The 22037-nt window shown below is 45.5% G+C and overlaps 9 non-coding genes across 9 annotated transcripts; all 9 read left to right on the top strand.

Moving 5' to 3' along the window:
- The first annotated feature begins 440 nt into the window (after positions 1-440).
- TRNAW-CCA (transfer RNA tryptophan (anticodon CCA)) lies at positions 441-512 on the top strand. Its single transcript has one exon. It is a non-coding gene; the product is annotated as a tRNA-Trp (tRNA).
- Positions 513-2355: 1843 nt separating this feature from the next.
- TRNAW-CCA (transfer RNA tryptophan (anticodon CCA)) lies at positions 2356-2427 on the top strand. The gene has a single exon. It is a non-coding gene; the product is annotated as a tRNA-Trp (tRNA).
- A 4610-nt stretch (positions 2428-7037) lies between these two features.
- On the top strand, positions 7038-7109 carry TRNAW-CCA (transfer RNA tryptophan (anticodon CCA)). Its single transcript has one exon. It is a non-coding gene; the product is annotated as a tRNA-Trp (tRNA).
- Positions 7110-8528: 1419 nt separating this feature from the next.
- Positions 8529-8600, top strand: TRNAW-CCA (transfer RNA tryptophan (anticodon CCA)). The gene has a single exon. It is a non-coding gene; the product is annotated as a tRNA-Trp (tRNA).
- A 2047-nt stretch (positions 8601-10647) lies between these two features.
- TRNAW-CCA (transfer RNA tryptophan (anticodon CCA)) lies at positions 10648-10719 on the top strand. Its single transcript has one exon. It is a non-coding gene; the product is annotated as a tRNA-Trp (tRNA).
- Positions 10720-14263: 3544 nt separating this feature from the next.
- Positions 14264-14335, top strand: TRNAW-CCA (transfer RNA tryptophan (anticodon CCA)). The gene has a single exon. It is a non-coding gene; the product is annotated as a tRNA-Trp (tRNA).
- Positions 14336-17030: 2695 nt separating this feature from the next.
- TRNAW-CCA (transfer RNA tryptophan (anticodon CCA)) lies at positions 17031-17102 on the top strand. Its single transcript has one exon. It is a non-coding gene; the product is annotated as a tRNA-Trp (tRNA).
- Positions 17103-21502: 4400 nt separating this feature from the next.
- Positions 21503-21574, top strand: TRNAW-CCA (transfer RNA tryptophan (anticodon CCA)). Its single transcript has one exon. It is a non-coding gene; the product is annotated as a tRNA-Trp (tRNA).
- A 356-nt stretch (positions 21575-21930) lies between these two features.
- On the top strand, positions 21931-22002 carry TRNAL-CAA (transfer RNA leucine (anticodon CAA)). Its single transcript has one exon. It is a non-coding gene; the product is annotated as a tRNA-Leu (tRNA).
- Positions 22003-22037: the final 35 nt, after the last annotated feature.

Raw genomic sequence — 22037 nt, 5'->3', positions numbered from 1 at the left:
CGGCTACCCTAAGCGGACTCGGTGGCGCAACGGTAGCGCATCGAACTCCAGATAAGAAAGTTGCGTGTTCGAAACAAGTTTGGGTCAAATTTTCTTTTTATATTTCCATCTATCTGAATATCTACTAAATTGTCTGTCTACAATGACTTGTCCTTTTATTTGGAATTCACCGACAGAAGGCCGAGCAAAACATGCTACCACGTTTGTGCGAACGGCTACCCTAAGCGGACTCGGTGGTGCAACTTTAGCACGTCTGACTCCAGATCAGAAGGTTGCATGTTCTAATCACGTCCGGTTTAAATTCTCTTTTTATGATTTTCATCTATCTGTTTATGTACTTATTTGTCCTGCCACAATGTCTCTTCCCTTTACTTGGGATTCATCGACAGAAGGCCGAGCAAAACATGCTACCACGTTTGTGCGAATGGCTACCCTAAGCGGACTCGGTGGCGCAACGGTAGCGCATCTGACTCCAGATCAGAAGGTTGCGTGTTCGAATCACGTCCGGGTCAAATTCTCTTTTTTAATACTTTCATCTTTCTGTCTATCTACCTATTTGTCTGTCTACAATGACTTGTCCCTTTACCTGTGCTTCATCGACACAAAGCCGAGCAAAACATGCTACCGCGTGTGTGCGAAGGGAAACTCTATAAGCGGACTTGGTGGCGCAACGGTACCACGTCTGACTCCAGATCAGAAGGTTGCGTGTTCGAATCACGTTTGGGTCAAATTTTCTTTTTATTATTTTCATCTATCTGTCTATCTACTTATTTGTCATTCTACAGTGACTTATCTCTTTACCTGTGCTTCATCGACAGAAGGCCGAGCAAAATTTGCTACCACGTGTGTGCGAACGGCTACCCTAAGTGGACATGATGGCGACACGGTAGCACGTCTGACTCCATATCATAAGGTTGCGTGTTCGAATCACGTCCGGGTCAAATTCTCTTTTTATATTATTTTTATCTATGTGTCTATCTACTTATTTGTCTGTCTACAATGACTTGTCTCTTCACCTGTGCTTCATCGATAGAAGGCCGAGCAAAACATGCTACCACGTGCGTGCGAACGGCCACCCTAAGCGGACTCGGTGGCGAACTGGTAGCGCGTCCGACTCCATATCAGAAGGTTGCGTGTTCGAGTCACGTCCGGGTCAAATTCTCTTTTTTAATATTTTCATCTGTCTGTCTACTTATTTGTCTGTCTCTAATGACTTGCCTCTTTATCTGTGCTGCATCAACAGGAGGCCGAGCAAAACATGCTACCACGTGTGTGTGAACGGCTACACTAAGTGGACTCGGTGGCGACACGGTAGCACGTCTGACTCTAGATCAGAAGGTCTCGTGTTCGAATCACGTCCGGGTCAAGTTCTCTTTTTTACTATTTTCATCTATCTGTCTATCTACTTATTTGTCTGTCTACAGTGACTCTTCTCTTTAGCTGTGCTTCATCGACAGAAGGCCAGGCAAAACATGGTACCACGTGTGTGCAACAGCTACCCTAAGCGGACTCGGTGGCGAACTGGTAGAGCGTCCAACTCCAGATCAGAAGGTTGCGTATTGGAACCGCGTGCGGGTAAAATTATCTTTTTTGTTATTTTCATCTGTCTATCTACTTCTTTGTCTGTCAACAATGACTTGTCTTTTTACCTGTGCTTCTTCGATAGAAGACCGAGCAAAACATGCTACCACGTGTGTGCGAACGGCTACCCTAAGCCGACTCGGTGGTGAACTGGTAGCGCGTCCGACTCCAGATCAGAAGGTTGCGTGTTCTAATCACGTCTGGGTCAAATTCTCTTTTTATTATTTTCATCATTCTGTCTGTCTACTTATTTGTCTGTCTACAATGACTTGTCTCTTTACCTGTGCTTCATCGACATAAGGCCGTGCAAAACATGCTACCGCGTGTGTGCGAACGGCTACCCTAAGCGGACTCGGTGGCGAAACTTTAGCACGTCTGACTCTATAACAGAAGGTTGCGTGTTCTAATCACGTCCGTGTCAAATTCTCTTTTTATTATTTTCATCTATCTGTCTATCTACTTATTTGTCCTTCTACAATGACTTGTTTCTTTACCTCCGCTTCTTCGATAGAAGGCCTTGCAAAACATGCTACCGCGTGTGTGCGAACGGCTACCCTAAGCGGACTCGGTGGCGCAACCTTAGCACTTCTGACTCCAGATCAGAAGGTTGTGTGTTCTAATCACGTCTGTGTCAAATTCTCTTTTTGTTATTTTCATCTATCTGTCTATCTACTTATTTGTCCTTCTACAATGACTTGTTCTTTACCTGTGCTTCGTCGACAGAAGGCCGTGCAAAAGCTGCTACCGCATGTGTGCGAACGGCCACCCTAAGTGGACTCGGTGGCGCAATGGTAGCCCGTCTGACTCCAGATCAGAAGGTTGCGTGTTCGAATCACGTTCGGGTGAAATTCCCTTTTCTGTTATTTTTATATTACTATCTACTTATTTGTCATTCTACAATGACTTGTTTCTTTACCTGTGCTTCATCGATAGAAGGCCGAGCAAAACATGCTACCACGTGTGGGCGAACGGCTACACTAAGCGGGCTCGGTGGCGAGCCTGTGCGCGTCTCACTCCAGATCAGAAGGTTGCGTGTTCGAATCACGTCCGGGTCAAATTCTCTTTTTTATCATTTTCATCTGTCTATCAACTTATTTGTCTGCTTACAATGACTTGTCTCTTTACCTGTGCTGCATCGACAGAAGGCCGTGCAAAATATGCTACCGCGTGTGTGCGAACGGCGACCGTAAACAGACTCGGTGGCGCAACGGTTGCACGTCTGACTCCATATCAGAAGAATGGGTGTTCGAATCACGTCCGGGTCAAGCTCTCTTTTTTATTATTTTCATCTATATGTCTATCTACTTATTTGTCATTCTAAAATGACTTGTCTCTTTACCTGTGCTTCATCGACAGAAGGCTGAGCAAAACATGCTACCGCGTGTGTGCGAACGGCCACCCTAAGTGGACTTGATGGCGACACGGTAGCACGTCTGACTCCATATCATAAGGTTTCGTGTTCGAATCACGTCCGGGTCAAATTCTCTTTTTATGTTATTTTCATCTATGTGTCTATCTACTTATTTGTCTGTCTACAATGACTTGTCTCTTCACCTGTGCTTCATCGATAGAAGGCCGAGCAAAACATGCTACCACGTGTGTGCGAACGGCCACCTTAAGCGGACTCGGTGGCGAACAGGTAGCGCGTCCGACTCCAGATCAGAAGGTTGCGTGTTCTAATCACGTCCGTGTCAAATTCTCTTTATATTATTTTCATCTATCTGTTTATCTACTTATTTGTCCTTCTACAATGACTTGTTCCTTTACATCTGCTCCTTCGACAGAAGGCCTTGCAATACATGCTACCGCGTGTGTGCGAACGGCTACCCTAAGCGGACTCGGTGGCGCAACCTTAGCACGTCTGACTCCAGATCAGAAGGTTGCGTGTTCTAATCACGTCCGTGTCAAATTCTCTTTTTGTTATTTTCATCTATCTGTCTATCTACTTATTTGTCCTTCTACAATGACTTGTCCTTTTACTTGGGATTCGATGACAGAAGGCCGAGCAAAACATGCTACCACGTTTGTGCGAACGGCTACCCTAAGCGGACTCGGTTGCGAACCGGTAGCGCGTCTGACGCCAGATCAGAAGGTTGCGTGTTCGAATCACGTCCGGGTCAAATTTTCTTTTTTATCATTTTCATCTGTCAATCTACTTATTTGTCTGTCTACAATAACTTGTCTCTTTATCTGTGCTGCATCGACAGAAGGACGAACAAAACATGCTACCGCGTGAGTGCAAACGGCTACCCAAAGCGGACTCGGTGGCGCAACTTTAGCACGTCTGACTCCATAACAGAAGGTTGCGTGTTCTAATCACGTCCGTGTCAAATTCTCTTTATATTATTTTCATCTATCTGTCTATCTACTTATTTGTCCTTCTACAATGACTTATCTCTTTACCTGTGCTTCATCGACAGAAGGCCGAGCAAAACTTGCTACCACGTGTGTGCGAACGGCTACCCTAAGTGGACATGATGGCGACACGGTAGCACGTCTGACTCCAGATCATAAGGTTGCGTGTTCGAATCACGTCCGGGTCATATTCTCTTTTTCAATTATTTTCATCTATCTGTCTATGTACTTATTTGTCTGTCTACAATGACTTGTCTCTTCACCTGTGCTTCATCGATAGAAGGCCGAGCAAAACATGCTACCGCGTGCGTGCGAACGGCCACCCTAAGCGGACTCGGTGGCGAACTGGTAGCGCGTCCGACTCCAGATCAGAAGGTTGCGTGTTCGAGTATCGTCCGGGTGAAATTCTCTTTTTTAATATTTTCATCTGTCTGTCTACTTATTTGTCTGTCTATAATGACTTGCATCTTTATCTGTGCTGCGTCAACAGAAGGCCGAGCAAAACATGCTACCACGTGTGTGTGAACGGCTACACTAAGTGGACTCGGTGGCGACACGGTAGCACGTCTGACTCCAGATCAGAAGGTCTCGTGTTCGAATCACGTCCGGGTCAAGTTCTCTTTTTTACTATTTTCATCTATCTGTCTATTTACTTATTTGTCTGTCTACAGTGACTCTTCTCTTTAGCTGTGCTTCATCGACAGAAGGCCAGGCAAAACATGCTACCACGTGTGTGCGAACGGCTACCCTAAGCGGACACGGTGGCGCAACTTTAGCACGTCTGACTCCATAACAGAAGGTTGCGTGTTCTAATCACGTCCGTGTCAAGTTCTCTTTTTATTATTTTCATCTATCTGTCTATCTACTTATTTGTCCTTCTACAATGACTTGTTCTTTACCTGTGCTTCGTCGACAGAAGGCCGTGCAAAAGCTGCTACCGCATGTGTGCGAACGGCTACACTAAGCGGACTCGGTGGCGAGCCTGTAGCGCGTCTCACTCCAGATCAGAAGGTTGCGTGTTCGAATCACGTCCGGGTCAAATTCTCTTTTTTATCATTTTCATCTGTCTATCTACTTATTTGTCTGCTTACAATGACTTGTCTCTTTACCTGTGCTGCATCGACAGAAGGCCGTGCAAAACATGCTACCCCGTGTGTGCGAACGGCGACCAGAAACAGACTCGGTGGCGCAACGGTTGCACGTCTGACTCCATATCAGAAGAATGGGTGTTCGAATCACGTCCGGGTCAAGCTCTCTTTTTTATTATTTTCATCTATCTGTCTATCTACTTATTTGTCATTCTACAATGACTTATCTCTTTACCTGTGCTTCATCGACAGAAGGCTGAGCAAAACATGCTACCGCGTGTGTGCGAACGGCTACCCTAAGTGGACTTGACTTGATGGCGACACGTTAGCACGTCTGACTCCATATCATAAGGTTGCGTGTTCGAATCGCGTCCGGGTCAAATTCTCTTTTTTATATTATTTTCATCTATGTGTCCATCTACTTATTTGTCTGTCTACAATGACTTGTCTCTTTACCTGTGCTTCATTGATAGAAGGCCGAGCAAAACATGCTACCACGTGTGTGCGAACGGCCACCTTAAGCAGACTCGGTGGCGAACTGGTAGCGCGTCCGACTCCAGATCAGAAGGTTGCGTGTTCGAGTCACGTCCGGGTCAAATTCTCTTTTTTGTTATTTTCATCTGTCTATCTACTTATTTGTCTGCTTACAATGACTTGTCTCTTTATCTGTGCTGCATCGACAGAAGGACGAACAAAACATGCTACCGCGTGAGTGCAAACGGCTACCCAAAGCGGACTCGGTGGCGCAACTTTAGCACGTCTGACTCCATAACAGAAGGTTGCGTGTTCTAATCACGTCCGTGTCAAATTCTCTTTATATTATTTTCATCTATCTGTCTATCTACTTATTTGTCCTTCTACAATGACTTATCTCTTTACCTGTGCTTCATTGACAGAAGGCCGAGCAAAACATGCTACCACGTTTGTGCGAACGGTTACCCTAAGCGGACTCGGTGGCGAACCGGTAGCGCGTCTGACGCCAGATCAGAAGGTTGCGTGTTCGAATCACGTCCGGGTCAAATTCTCTTTTTTTATCATTTTCATCCGTCAATCTACTTATTTGTCTGTCTACAATGACTCTTCTCTTCAGCTGTGCTTCGTCGACAGAAGGCCGAGCAAAACATGCTACCGCGTGAGTGCGAACGGCAACACCAAACGCACGTGGTGGCGACACGGTAGCACGTCTGACTCCAGATAAGAAGGTGGCGAGTTCGAATCACGTTCGGGGCAAATTCTCTTTTTTATTATTTTTATCTATCTGTTTATCTACCTATTTGTCTGTCTACTTTGACTTGTCTCTTTACCTGTACTTCATCGGCTCAAGGCTGAGCAAAACATGCTACCGCGTGTGTGCGAACGGCTAGACTAAGTGGACTCGGTTGCGACACGGTAGCATGTCTGACTCCAGATCAGAAGGTTGCGTGTTCGAATCACGTCCGATCAAGTTTTCTTTTTTTATTTTTTCATCTATCTGTCTATCTACTCTTTTGTCTGTCTACAATGACTTGTCTCTTTACCTGGGATTCATCGACAGAAGGCCGAGAAAAACATGCTACCACGTGTGTACGAACGGCTACACTAAGCGGACTCGGTGGCGAAACGGTAGCGCGTCTGACTCCAGATCAGAAGGATAAGAGTTCGAATCACGTCCAAGTCAAATTCTCTTTTTTATTATTTTCATCTATCTGTCTATCTACTTATTTGTTTGCCTACAATGACTTCTCTCTTTACCTGTGCTGCATCGACAGAAGGCCGAGCAATACATGCTACCGCGTGTGTGCGAACGGCGACCCTAAACGGACTCGGTGGCACAATGGTTGCACGTCTGACTTCATGTCAGAAGAATGCGTGTTCGAATCACGTTCGGGTCAAGTTCTCTTTTTTATTATTTTCATCTATCTGTCTTTCTACTTATTTGTCTGTCTACAATGACTTGTCTCTTTACCTGTGTTTTATCGACAGAAGGCCGAGCAAAACATGCTACCACGTGTGTGCGAACTGCTACCTTAAGCGGACTTGGTGGTGCAACTTTAGCACGTCTGACTCCAGATCAGAAGGTTGCGTGTTCGAATCACGTTTGGGTCAAATTTTCTTTTTATTATTTTCATCTATCTGTCTATCTACTTATTTGTCATTCTACAATGACTTATCTCTTTACCTGTGCTTCATCGACAGAAGGCCGAGCAAAACTTGCTACCACGTGTGTGCGAACGGCTACCCTAAGTGGACATGATGGTGACACGGTAGCACGTCTGACTCCAGATCATAAGGTTGCGTGTTCGAATCACGTCCGGGTCAAATTCTCTTTTTCTATTATTTCATCTATCTGTCTATGTACTTATTTGTCTGTCTACAATGACTTGTCTCTTCACCTGTGCTTCATCGATAGAAGGCCGAGCAAAACATGCTACCACGTGCGTGCGAACGGCCACCCTAAGCGGACTCGGTGGCGAACTGTTAGCGCGTCCGACTCCAGATCAGAAGGTTGCGTGTTCGAGTCACGTCCGGGTCAAATTCTCTTTTTTAATATTTTCATCTGTCTGTCTACTTATTTGTCTGTCTCTATTGACTTGCCTCTTTATCTGTGCTGCATCAACAGAAGGCCGAGCAAAACATGCTACCACGTGTGTGTGAACGGCTACACTAAGTGGACCCGGTGGCGACGCGGTAGCACGTCTGACTCCAGATCAGAAGGTCTCGTGTTCGAATCACGTCCGGGTCAAGTTCTCTTTTTTACTATTTTCATCTATCTGTCTATCTACTTATTTGTCTGTCTACAGTGACTCTTCTCTTTAGCTGTGCTTCATCGACAGAAGGCCAGGCAAAACATGCTACCACGTGTGTGCGAACGGCTACCCTAAGCGGACTCGGTGGTGAACTGGTAGCGCGTCCGACTCCATAACAGAAGGTTGCGTGTTCTAATCACGTCTGGGTCAAATTCTCTTTTTATTATTTTCATCATTCTGTCTGTCTACTTATTTATCTGTCTACAATGACTTGTCTCTTTACCTGTGCTTCATCGACATAAGGCCGTGAAACACATGCTACCGCGTGTGTGCGAACGGCTACCCTAAGCGGACTCGGTGGCGCAACTTTAGCACGTCTGACTCCATAACAGAAGGTTGCGTGTTCTAATCACGTCCGTGTCAAATTCTCTTATTATTATTTTCATCTATCTGTCAATCTACTTATTTGTCCTTCTACAATGACTTGTCTCTTTACCTGGGATTTCTCGACAGAACGCCGAGAAAAACATGCTACCACGTGTGCACGAACGGCTACACTAAGCGGACTCGGTGGCGGAACGGTAGCGCGTCTGACTGCAGATCAGAAGGTTAAGTGTTCGAATCACGTCCAAGTCAAATTCTCTTTTTTATTATTTTCATCTATCTGTCAATCTACTTATTTGTCATTCTACAATGACTTGTCTCTTTACCTGTGCTTCATCGATAGAAGGCCGAGCAAAACATGCTACCACGTGTGTAAGAACGGCTACACTAAGCGGACTCGGTGGCGAACCGGTAGCGCGTCTGACTCCAGATCAGAAGGTTGCGTGTTCGAATCACGTCTGGGTCAATTTTCTTTTTTATCATTTTCATCTGTCTATCTACTTATTTGTCTGCCTACAATGACTTGTCTCTTTACCTGTGCTGCATCGACAGAAGGCCGAGCAAAACATGCTACCACGTTTGTGCGAATGGCTACCCTAAGCGGACTCGGTGGCGCAACGGTAGCGCATCGGACTCCAGATAAGAAAGTTGCGTGTTCGAGTCACGTCCGGGTCAAATTCTCTTTTTTAATATTTTCATCCATCTGTCTATCTACCTATTTGTCTGTCTACAATGACTTGTCCCTTTACCTGTGCTTCATCGAGACAAAGCCGAGCAAAACATGCTACCGCGTGTGTGCGAAGGGAAACCCTATAAGCGGACTTGGTGGCGCAACGGTACCACGTCTGACTCCAGATCAGAAGCTTGCGTGTTCGAAACAAGTTTGGGTCAAATTTTTTTTATATTTCCATCTATCTGAATATCTACTAAATTGTCTGTCTACAATGACTTGTCCTTTTATTTGGAATTCATCGACAGAAGGCCGAGCAAAACATGCTACCACGTTTGTGCGAACGGCTACCCTAAGCGGACTCGGTGGTGCAACTTTAGCACGTCTGACTCCAGATCAGAAGGTTGCATGTTCTAATCACGTCCGGGTTAAATTCTCTTTTTATGATTTTCATCTTTCTGTTTGTGTACTTATTTGTCCTGCTACAATGTCTCTTCCCTTTACTTGGGATTCATCGACAGAAGGCCGAGCAAAACATGCTACCACGTTTGTGCGAATGGCTACCCTAAGCGGACTCGGTTGCGAACTGGTAGCGCGTCCGACTCCATATCAGAAGGTTGCGTGTTCGAGTCACGTCCGGGTCAAATTCTCTTTTTTAATATTTTCATCTGTCTGTCTACTTATTTGTCTGTCTCTAATGACTTGCCTCTTTATCTGTGCTGCATCAACAGGAGGCCGAGCAAATTATGCTACCACGTGTGTGTGAACGTCTACACTAAGTGGACTCGGTGGCGACACGGTAGCACGTCTGACTCTAGATCAGAAGGTCTCGTGTTCGAATCACGTCCGGGTCAAGTTCTCTTTTTTACTATTTTCATCTATCTGTCTATCTACTTATTTGTCTGTCTACAGTGACTCTTCTCTTTAGCTGTGCTTCATCGACAGAAGGCCAGGCAAAACATGGTACCACGTGTGTGCAACAGCTACCCTAAGCGGACTCGGTGGTGAACTGGTAGCGCGTCCAACTCCAGATCAGAAGGTTGCGTATTGGAACCGCGTGCGGGTAAAATTCTCTTTTTTGTTATTTTCATCTGTCTATCTACTTCTTTGTCTGTCAACAATGACTTGTCTTTTTACCTGTGCTTCTTCGATAGAAGACCGAGCAAAACATGCTACCACGTGTGTGCGAACGGCTACCCTAAGCCGACTCGGTGGTGAACTGGTAGCGCGTCCGACTCCAGATCAGAAGGTTGCGTGTTCTAATCACGTCTGGGTCAAATTCTCTTTTTATTATTTTCATCATTCTGTCTGTCTACTTATTTGTCTGTCTACAATGACTTGTCTCTTTACCTGTGCTTCATCGACATAAGGCCGTGAAAAACATGCTACCGCGTGTGTGCGAACGGCTACCCTAAGCGGACTCGGTGGTGAAACTTTAGCACGTCTGACTCTATAACAGAAGGTTGCGTGTTCTAATCACGTCCGTGTCAAATTCTCTTTTTATTATTTTCATCTATCTGTCTATCTACTTATTTGTCCTTCTACAATGACTTGTTTCTTTACCTCTGCTTCTTCGACAGAAGGCCTTGCAAAACATGCTACCGCGTGTGTGCGAACGGCTACCCTAAGCGGACTCGGTGGCGCAACCTTAGCACTTCTGACTCCAGATCAGAAGGTTGTGTGTTCTAATCACGTCTGTGTCAAATTCTCTTTTTGTTATTTTCATCTATCTGTCTATCTACTTATTTGTCCTTCTACAATGACTTGTTCTTTACCTGTGCTTCGTCGACAGAAGGCCGTGCAAAAGCTGCTACCGCATGTGTGCGAACGGCCACCCTAAGTGGACTCGGTGGCGCAATGGTAGCCCGTCTGACTCCAGATCAGAAGGTTGCGTGTTCGAATCACGTTCGGGTGAAATTCCCTTTTCTGTTATTTTTATATTACTATCTACTTATTTGTCATTCTACAATGACTTGTTTCTTTACCTGTGCTTCATCGATAGAAGGCCGAGCAAAACATGCTACCACGTGTGGGCGAACGGCTACACTAAGCGGACTCGGTGGCGAGCCTGTAGCGCGTCTCACTCCAGATCAGAAGATTGCGTGTTCGAATCACGTCCGGGTCAAATTCTCTTTTCTATCATTTTCATCTGTCTATCTACTTATTTGTCTGCTTACAATGACTTGTCTCTTTACCTGTGCTGCATCGACAGAAGGCCGTGCAAAATATGCTACCGCGTGTGTGCGAACGGCGACCGTAAACAGACTCGGTGGCGCAACGGTTGCACGTCTGACTCCATATCAGAAGAATGGGTGTTCGAATCACGTCCGGGTCAAGCTCTCTTTTTTATTATTTTCATCTATCTGTCTATCTACTTATTTGTCTGTCTACAATGACTCTTCTCTTTAGCTGTGCTTCATCGACAGAAGGCCGAGCAAAACATGCTACCGCGTGAGTGCGAACGGCAACACTAAACGCACGTGGTGGCGACACGGTAGCACGTCTGACTCCAGATAAGAAGGTTGTGAGTTCGAATCACGTTCGGGGCACATTCTCTTTTTTATTATTTTTATCTATCTGTTTATCTACCTATTTGTCTGTCTACTTTGACTTGTCTCGTTACCTGTACTTCATCGGCTCAAGGCTGAGCAAAACATGCTACCGTGTGTGTGCGAACGGCTAGACTAAGTGGACTCGGTTGCGACACGGTAGCATGTCTGACTCCAGATCAGAAGGTTGCGTGTTCGAATCACGTCCGAGCAAGTTTTCTTTTTTTATTTTTTCATCTATCTGTCTATCTACTCTTTTGTCTGTCTACAATGACTTGTCTCTTTACCTGGGATTCATCGACAGAAGGCCGAGAAAAACATGCTACCACGTGTGTACGAACGGCTACACTAAGCGGACTCGGTGGCGAAACGGTAGCGCGTCTACTCCAGATCAGAAGGATAAGTGTTCGAATCACGTCCAAGTCAAATTCTCTTTTTTATTATTTTCATCTATCTGTCTATCTACTTATTTGTTTGCCTACAATGACTTCTCTTTTTACCTGTGCTGCATCGACAGAAGGCCGAGCAATACATGCTACCGCGTGTGTGCGAACGGCGACCCTAAACGGACTCGGTGGCACAATGGTTGCACGTCTGACTTCATATCAGAAGAATGCGTGTTCGAATCACGTTCGGGTCAAGTTCTCTTTTTTATTATTTTCATCTATCTTTCTATCTACTTATTTGTCTGTCTACAATGACTTGTCTCTTTACCTGTGTTTTATCGACAGAAGGCCGAGCAAAACATGCTACCGCGTGTGTGCGAACGGCTACCTTAAGCGGACTTGGTGGTGCAACTTTAGCACGTCTGACTCCAGATCAGAAGGTTGCGTGTTCGAATCACGTTGGGGTCAAATTTTCTTTTCATTATTTTCATCTATCTGTCTATCTACTTATTTGTCATTCTACAATGACTTATCTCTTTACCTGTGCTTCTTCGACAGAAGGCCGAGCAAAACTTGCTACCACGTGTGTGCGAACGGCTACCCTAAGTGGACATGATGGTGACACGGTAGCACGTCTGACTCCAGATCATAAGGTTGCGTGTTCGAATCACGTCCGGGTCAAATTCTCTTTTTCTATTATTTCATCTATCTGTCTATGTACTTATTTGTCTGTCTACAATGACTTGTCTCTTCACCTGTGCTTCATCGATAGAAGGCCGAGCAAAACATGCTACCACGTGCGTGCGAACGGCCACCCTAAGCGAACTCGGTGGCGAACTGTTAGCGCGTCCGACTCCAGATCAGAAGGTTGCGTGTTCGAGTCACGTCCGGGTCAAATTCTCTTTTTTAATATTTTCATCTGTCTGTCTACTTATTTGTCTGTCTCTAATGACTTGCCTCTTTATCTGTGCTGCATCAACAGAAGGCCGAGCAAAACATGCTACCACGTGTGTGTGAACGGCTACACTAAGTGGACCCGGTGGCGACACGGTAGCACGTCTGACTCCAGATCAGAAGGTCTCGTGTTCGAATCACGTCCGGGTCAAGTTCTCTTTTTTACTATTTTCATCTATCTGTCTATCTGCTTATTTGTCTGTCTACAGTGACTTGTCTCTTTACCTGTGCTTCATCGACATAAGGCCGTGAAACACATGCTACCGCGTGTGTGCGAACGGCTACCCTAAGCGGACTCGGTGGCGCAACTTTAGCACGTCTGACTTCATAACAGAAGGTTGCGTGATCTAATCACGTCCGTGTCAAATTCTCTGTTTATTATTTTCATCTATCTGTCAATCTACTTATTTGTCCTTCTACAATGACTTTTCTCTTTACCTGGGATTTCTCGACAGAAGGCCGGGAAAAACATGCTACCACGTGTGCACGAACGGCTACACTAAGCGGACTCGGTGGCGGAACGGTAGCGCGTCTGACTGCAGATCAGAAGGTTAAGTGTTCGAATCACGTCCAAGTCAAATTCTCTTTTTTATTATTTTCATCTATCTGTCAATCTACTTATTTGTCATTCTACAATGACTTGTCTCTTTACCTGTGCTTCATCGATAGAAGGCCGAGCAAAACATGCTACCACGTGTGTGCGAACGGCTACACTAAGCGGACTCGGTGGCGAACCGGTAGCGCGTCGGACTCCAGATCAGAAGGTTGCGTGTTCGAATCACGTCTGGGTCAATTTTCTTTTTTATCATTTTCTTCTGTCTATCTACTTATTTGTCTGCCTACAATGACTTGTCTCTTTACCTGTGCTGCATCGACAGAAGGCCGAGCAAAACATGCTACCACGTTTGTGCGAACGGCTACCCTAAGCGGACTCGGTGGCGCAACGGTAGCGCATCGGACTCCAGATAAGAAAGTTGCGTGTTCGAATCACGTCCGGGTCAAATTCTCTTTTTTAATATTTTCATCTATCTGTCTATCTACCTATTTGTCTGTCTACAATGACTTGTCCCTTTACCTGTGCTTCATCGACACAAAGCCGAGCAAAACATGCTACCGCGTGTGTGCGAAGGGAAACCCTATAAGCGGACTTGGTGGCGCAACGGTACCACGTCTGACTCCAGATCAGAAGCTTGCGTGTTCGAAACAAGTTTGGGTCAAATTTTCTTTTTATATTTCCATCTATCTGAATATCTACTAAATTGTCTGTCTACAATGACTTGTCCTTTTATTTGGAATTCACCGACAGAAGGCCGAGCAAAACATGCTACCACGTTTGTGCGAACGGCTACCCTAAGCGGACTCGGTGGTGCAACTTTAGCACGTCTGACTCCAGATCAGAAGGTTGCATGTTCTAATCACGTCCGGTTTAAATTCTCTTTTTATGATTTTCATCTATCTGTTTATGTACTTATTTGTCCTGCTACAATGTCTCTTCCCTTTACTTGGGATTCATCGACAGAAGGCCGAGCAAAACATGCTACCACGTTTGTGCGAATGGCTACCCTAAGCGGACTCGGTGGCGCAACGGTAGCGCATCTGACTCCAGATCAGAAGGTTGCGTGTTCGAATCACGTCCGGGTCAAATTCTCTTTTTTAATACTTTCATCTTTCTGTCTATCTACCTATTTGTCTGTCTACAATGACTTGTCCCGTTACCTGTGCTTCATCGACACAAAGCCGAGCAAAACATGCTACCGCGTGTGTGCGAAGGGAAACTCTATAAGCGGACTTGGTGGCGCAACGGTACCACGTCTGACTCCAGATCAGAAGGTTGCGTGTTCGAATCACGTTTGGGTCAAATTTTCTTTTTATTATTTTCATCTATCTGTCTATCTACTTATTTGTCATTCTACAGTGACTTATCTCTTTACCTGTGCTTCATCGACAGAAGGCCGAGCAAAACTTGCTACCACGTGTGTGCGAACGGCTACCCTAAGTGGACATGATGGCGACACGGTAGCACGTCTGACTCCATATCATAAGGTTGCGTGTTCGAATCACGTCCGGGTCAAATTCTCTTTTTATATTATTTTTATCTATGTGTCTATCTACTTATTTGTCTGTCTACAATGACTTGTCTCTTCACCTGTGCTTCATCGATAGAAGGCCGAGCAAAACATGCTACCACGTGCGTGCGAACGGCCACCCTAAGCGGACTCGGTGGCGAACTGGTAGCGCGTCCGACTCCATATCAGAAGGTTGCGTGTTCGAGTCACGTCCGGGTCAAATTCTCTTTTTTAATATTTTCATCTGTCTGTCTACTTATTTGTCTGTCTCTAATGACTTGCCTCTTTATCTGTGCTGCATCAACAGGAGGCCGAGCAAAACATGCTACCACGTGTGTGTGAACGGCTACACTAAGTGGACTCGGTGGCGACACGGTAGCACGTCTGACTCTAGATCAGAAGGTCTCGTGTTCGAATCACGTCCGGGTCAAGTTCTCTTTTTTACTATTTTCATCTATCTGTCTATCTACTTATTTGTCTGTCTACAGTGACTCTTCTCTTTAGCTGTGCTTCATCGACAGAAGGCCAGGCAAAACATGGTACCACGTGTGTGCAACAGCTACCCTAAGCGGACTCGGTGGCGAACTGGTAGCGCGTCCAACTCCAGATCAGAAGGTTGCGTATTGGAACCGCGTGCGGGTAAAATTCTCTTTTTTGTTATTTTCATCTGTCTATCTACTTCTTTGTCTGTCAACAATGACTTGTCTTTTTACCTGTGCTTCTTCGATAGAAGACCGAGCAAAACATGCTACCACGTGTGTGCGAACGGCTACCCTAAGCGGACTCGGTGGTGAACTGGTAGCGCGTCCGACTCCATAACAGAAGGTTGCGTGTTCTAATCACGTCTGGGTCAAATTCTCTTTTTATTATTTTCATCATTCTGTCTGTCTACTTATTTATCTGTCTACAATGACTTGTCTCTTTACCTGTGCTTCATCGACATAAGGCCGTGAAACACATGCTACCGCGTGTGTGCGAACGGCTACCCTAAGCGGACTCGGTGGCGCAACTTTAGCACGTCTGACTCCATAACAGAAGGTTGCGTGTTCTAATCACGTCCGTGTCAAATTCTCTTTTTATTATTTTCATCTATCTGTCAATCTACTTATTTGTCCTTCTACAATGACTTGTCTCTTTACCTGGGATTTCTCGACAGAACGCCGAGAAAAACATGCTACCACGTGTGCACGAACGGCTACACTAAGCGGACTCGGTGGCGGAACGGTAGCGCGTCTGACTGCAGATCAGAAGGTTAAGTGTTCGAATCACGTCCAAGTCAAATTCTCTTTTTTATTATTTTCATCTATCTGTCAATCTACTTATTTGTCATTCTACAATGACTTGTCTCTTTACCTGTGCTTCATCGATAGAAGGCCGAGCAAAACATGCTACCACGTGTGTGCGAACGGCTACACTAAGCGGACTCGGTGGCGAACCGGTAGCGCGTCGGACTCCAGATCAGAAGGTTGCGTGTTCGAATCACGTCTGGGTCAATTTTCTTTTTTATCATTTTCATCTGTCTATCTACTTATTTGTCTGCCTACAATGACTTGTCTCTTTACCTGTGCTGCATCGACAGAAGGCCGAGCAAAACATGCTACCACGTTTGTGCGAACGGCTACCCTAAGCGGACTCGGTGGCGCAACGGTAGCGCATCGGACTCCAGATAAGAAAGTTGCGTGTTCGAATCACGTCCGGGTCAAATTCTCTTTTTTAATATTTTCATCTATCTGTCTATCTACCTATTTGTCTGTCTACAATGACTTGTCCCTTTACCTGTGCTTCATCGACACAAAGCCGAGCAAAACATGCTACCGCGTGTGTGCGAAGGGAAACCCTATAAGCGGACTTGGTGGCGCAACGGTACCACGTCTGACTCCAGATCAGAAGCTTGCGTGTTCGAAACAAGTTTGGGTCAAATTTTCTTTTTATATTTCCATCTATCTGAATATCTACTAAATTGTCTGTCTACAATGACTTGTCCTTTTATTTGGAATTCACCGACAGAAGGCCGAGCAAAACATGCTACCACGTTTGTGCGAACGGCTACCCTAAGCGGACTCGGTGGTGCAACTTTAGCACGTCTGACTCCAGATCAGAAGGTTGCATGTTCTAATCACGTCCGGTTTAAATTCTCTTTTTATGATTTTCATCTATCTGTTTATGTACTTATTTGTCCTGCTACAATGTCTCTTCCCTTTACTTGGGATTCATCGACAGAAGGCCGAGCAAAACATGCTACCACGTTTGTGCGAATGGCTACCCTAAGCGGACTCGGTGGCGCAACGGTAGCGCATCTGACTCCAGATCAGAAGGTTGCGTGTTCGAATCACGTCCGGGTCAAATTCTCTTTTTTAATACTTTCATCTTTCTGTCTATCTACCTATTTGTCTGTCTACAATGACTTGTCCCGTTACCTGTGCTTCATCGACACAAAGCCGAGCAAAACATGCTACCGCGTGTGTGCGAAGGGAAACTCTATAAGCGGACTTGGTGGCGCAACGGTACCACGTCTGACTCCAGATCAGAAGGTTGCGTGTTCGAATCACGTTTGGGTCAAATTTTCTTTTTATTATTTTCATCTATCTGTCTATCTACTTATTTGTCATTCTACAGTGACTTATCTCTTTACCTGTGCTTCATCGACAGAAGGCCGAGCAAAACTTGCTACCACGTGTGTGCGAACGGCTACCCTAAGTGGACATGATGGCGACACGGTAGCACGTCTGACTCCATATCATAAGGTTGCGTGTTCGAATCACGTCCGGGTCAAATTCTCTTTTTATATTATTTTTATCTATGTGTCTATCTACTTATTTGTCTGTCTACAATGACTTGTCTCTTCACCTGTGCTTCATCGATAGAAGGCCGAGCAAAACATGCTACCACGTGCGTGCGAACGGCCACCCTAAGCGGACTCGGTGGCGAACTGGTAGCGCGTCCGACTCCATATCAGAAGGTTGCGTGTTCGAGTCACGTCCGGGTCAAATTCTCTTTTTTAATATTTTCATCTGTCTGTCTACTTATTTGTCTGTCTCTAATGACTTGCCTCTTTATCTGTGCTGCATCAACAGGAGGCCGAGCAAAACATGCTACCACGTGTGTGTGAACGGCTACACTAAGTGGACTCGGTGGCGACACGGTAGCACGTCTGACTCTAGATCAGAAGGTCTCGTGTTCGAATCACGTCCGGGTCAAGTTCTCTTTTTTACTATTTTCATCTATCTGTCTATCTACTTATTTGTCTGTCTACAGTGACTCTTCTCTTTAGCTGTGCTTCATCGACAGAAGGCCAGGCAAAACATGGTACCACGTGTGTGCAACAGCTACCCTAAGCGGACTCGGTGGCGAACTGGTAGCGCGTCCAACTCCAGATCAGAAGGTTGCGTATTGGAACCGCGTGCGGGTAAAATTCTCTTTTTTGTTATTTTCATCTGTCTATCTACTTCTTTGTCTGTCAACAATGACTTGTCTTTTTACCTGTGCTTCTTCGATAGAAGACCGAGCAAAACATGCTACCACGTGTGTGCGAACGGCTACCCTAAGCCGACTCGGTGGTGAACTGGTAGCGCGTCCGACTCCAGATCAGAAGGTTGCGTGTTCTAATCACGTCTGGGTCAAATTCTCTTTTTATTATTTTCATCATTCTGTCTGTCTACTTATTTTTCTGTCTACAATGACTTGTCTCTTTACCTGTGCTTCATCGACATAAGGCCGTGCAAAACATGCTACCGCGTGTGTGCGAACGGCTACCCTAAGCGGACTCGGTGGCGAAACTTTAGCACGTCTGACTCTATAACAGAAGGTTGCGTGTTCTAATCACGTCCGTGTCAAATTCTCTTTTTATTATTTTCATCTATCTGTCTATCTACTTATTTGTTCTTCTACAATGACTTGTTTCTTTACCTCTGCTTCTTCGACAGAAGGCCTTGCAAAACATGCTACCGCGTGTGTGCGAACGGCTACCCTAAGCGGACTCGGTGGCGCAACCTTAGCACTTCTGACTCCAGATCAGAAGGTTGTGTGTTCTAATCACGTCTGTGTCAAATTCTCTTTTTGTTATTTTCATCTATCTGTCTATCTACTTATTTGTCCTTCTACAATGACTTGTTCTTTACCTGTGCTTCGTCGACAGAAGGCTGAGCAAAACATGCTACCGCGTGTGTGCGAACGGCCACCCTAAGTGGACTTGATGGCGACACGGTAGCACGTCTGACTCCATATCATAAGGTTTCGTGTTCGAATCACGTCCGGGTCAAATTCTCTTTTTATGTTATTTTCATCTATGTGTCTATCTACTTATTTGTCTGTCTACAATGACTTGTCTCTTCACCTGTGCTTCATCGATAGAAGGCCGAGCAAAACATGCTACCACGTGTGTGCGAACGGCCACCTTAAGCGGACTCGGTGGCGAACAGGTAGCGCGTCCGACTCCAGATCAGAAGGTTGCGTGTTCGAGTCACGTCCGGGTCAAATTCTCTTTTTTAATATTTTCATCTGTCTGTCTACTTATTTGTCTGTCTATAATGACTTGCCTCTTTATCTGTGCTGCATCGACAGAAGGCCGAGCAAAACATGCTACCACTTGTGTTGAACGGATACACTAAGTGGACTCGGTGGCGACACCGTAGCACGTCTGACTCCAGATAAGAAGGTCTCGTGTTCGAATGACGTCCGGGTCAAGTTCTCTTTTTTGCTATTTTCATCTATCTGTCTATCTACATATTTGTCTGTCTACAATGACTTCTCTCTTTATCTGTGCTGCATCGACAGAAGGACGAACAAAACATGCTACCGCGTGATTGCGAACTGCTACACTAAGTGGACTCGGTGGCGACACGGTAGCACGTCTGACTCCAGTTCAGAAGGTTACGGGTTCGAGTCACCTGCGGGTCAAGTTCTCTTTTTTACTAGTTTCATCTATTTGTCTATCTACTTATTTGTCTGCCTACAATGACACTTCTCTTTAGCTGTGCTTCATCGACAGAAGGCCGAGCAAATCATGCTACCACGTGTCTGCGAACGTCTACCCTAAACGGACGCGTTGGCGACACGCTAGCTCGTCTGACGCCAGATCAGAAGGTGGCGGGTTTGAATCACGTCCGTATTAAGTTCTCTTTTTTACTATTTTTATTATCTGTCTATCTACCTATTTGTCTGCCTACAATGACTCTTCTCTTTAGCTGCGCTTCATCGACAGAAGGCCGAGCAAAACATGTTACCACGTGTGTGCGAACGTCTACCCTAAACGCACGTGGTGGCGACGCGGTAGCACGTCTGACTCCAGATAAGAAGGTTGCGAGTTCGAATCACGTTCGCGTCAAATTTTCTTTTTTATTATTTTCATCTATCTGTTTATCTACCTGTTTGTTTGTCTACTTTGACTTGTCTCTTTAACTGTACTTCATCGACTGAAGGCCGAGCAAAACATGCTACCGCGTGTGTGCGAACGGCTAGACTAAGTGGACTCGTTGGCGTCACGGTAGCATGTCTGACTCCAGATCAGAAGGTTGCGTGTTCGAATCACGTCCGATCAAGTTCTCTTTTTTTATTTTTTCATCTATCTCTCTATCTACTCTTTCGTCTGTCTACAATAACTTGTCTCTTTACCTGGGATTCCTCGACAGAAGGCCGAGAAAAACATGCTACCACGTGTGCACGAACGCTATACTAAGCGGACTCGATGGCGGAACGGTAGCGCGTCTGACTCCAGATCAGAGGGTTAAGTGTTCGAATCACGTCCAAGTCAAATTCTCTTTTTTAATATTTTCATCTATCTGTCTATCTACTCTTTTGTCTGTCTACAATGACCCTTCTCTTTAGCTGTGCTTCATCGTCAGAAGGCCAAGCAAAACATGCTACCACGTGTGTGCGAACGGCTACCCTAAGCGGACTCTGAGGCGCAACGATAGCGCGTCAGACTCCAGATCAGAAGGTTGCGTGTTCGAATCACGTCTGGGTGAAATTCTTTCTTTTATTATTTTCAACTATCTGTCTATCTACTTATTGGTCTGTCTACAATGACTTGTCTCTTTACCTGTGCTTCATCGACAGAAGGCCGAGCAAAACTTGCTACCGCGTGTGTGCGAAGGGCTACCCTGTAGGCGGACTCGGTTGCGCAACGGTACCACGTCTGACTCCAGATGAGAAGTATGCGTGTTTGAATCACGTCCGGGTCAATTTTCTTTTTTGTTATTTTCATCTGTCTATCTACTTATTTGTCATTCTACAATGACTTGTCTCTTTACCTGTGCTTCATCGATAGAAGGCCGAGCAAAACATGCTACCACGTGTGTGCGAACGGCGACCCTAAACGGACTCGTTGGCACAATGGTTGCACGTCTGACTCCAGATCAGAACAATGCGTGTTCGAATCACGTCCGGGTCAAGTTCTCTTTTTTATTATTTTCATCTATCTGTCTATCTACTTATTTGTCTGTCTACAATGACTTGTCTCTTTACCTGTGTTTCATCGACAGAAGGCCGAGCAAAACATGCTACCACGTGTGTTCGAACGGCTACCTTAAGCGGACTCGGTGGTGCAACTTTAGCACGTCTGACTCCAGATCAGAAGGTTGCATGTTCTAATCACGTCCGGGTCAAATTCTCTTTTTATGATTTTCATCTATCTGTTCATCTACTTATTTCTCCTTCTACAATGACTCTTCCCTTTACTTGGGATTCATCGACAGAAGGCCGAGCAAAACATGCTACCACGTTTGTGCGAACGGCTACCCTAAGCGGACTCGGTGGCGCAACGGTAGCGCATCTGACTCCAGATCAGAAAGTTGCATGTTCGAATCACGTCCGGGTCAAATTCTCTTTTTTAATATTTTCATCTATCTGTCTATCTACCTATTTGTCTGTCTACAATGACTTGTCCCTTTACCTGTGCTTCATCGACACAAAGCCGAGCAAAACTTGCTACCGCGTGTGTGCGAAGGGAAACCCTATAAGCGGACTTGGTGGCGCAACGGTACCCCGTCTGACTCCAGATCAGAAGCTTGCGTGTTCGAATCACGTTTAGGTCAAATTTTCTTTTTTTATTTTCATCTATCTGAATATCTACCTAATTGTCTGTCTACAATGACTTGTCCCTTTAATTGGGATTCATCGACAGAACGCCGAGCAAAACATGCTACCACGTTTGTGCGAACGGCTACCCTAAGCGGACTCTGTGGCGCAACGGTAGCGCGTCTGACTCAAGATCAGAAGGTTGCGTGTTTGAATCACGTCTGGGTCAAATTCTCCTTTTTATTATTTTCAACTATCTGTCTA

Source organism: Rhipicephalus microplus, chromosome 5 (assembly GCF_043290135.1).
Source record: "Rhipicephalus microplus isolate Deutch F79 chromosome 5, USDA_Rmic, whole genome shotgun sequence".
Classification (NCBI taxonomy): Eukaryota; Metazoa; Arthropoda; class Arachnida; order Ixodida; family Ixodidae; genus Rhipicephalus; species Rhipicephalus microplus.
The sequence above is the reverse complement of the archived record's forward strand: the minus strand, read 5'-3'. Positions and strand labels throughout refer to the sequence as shown.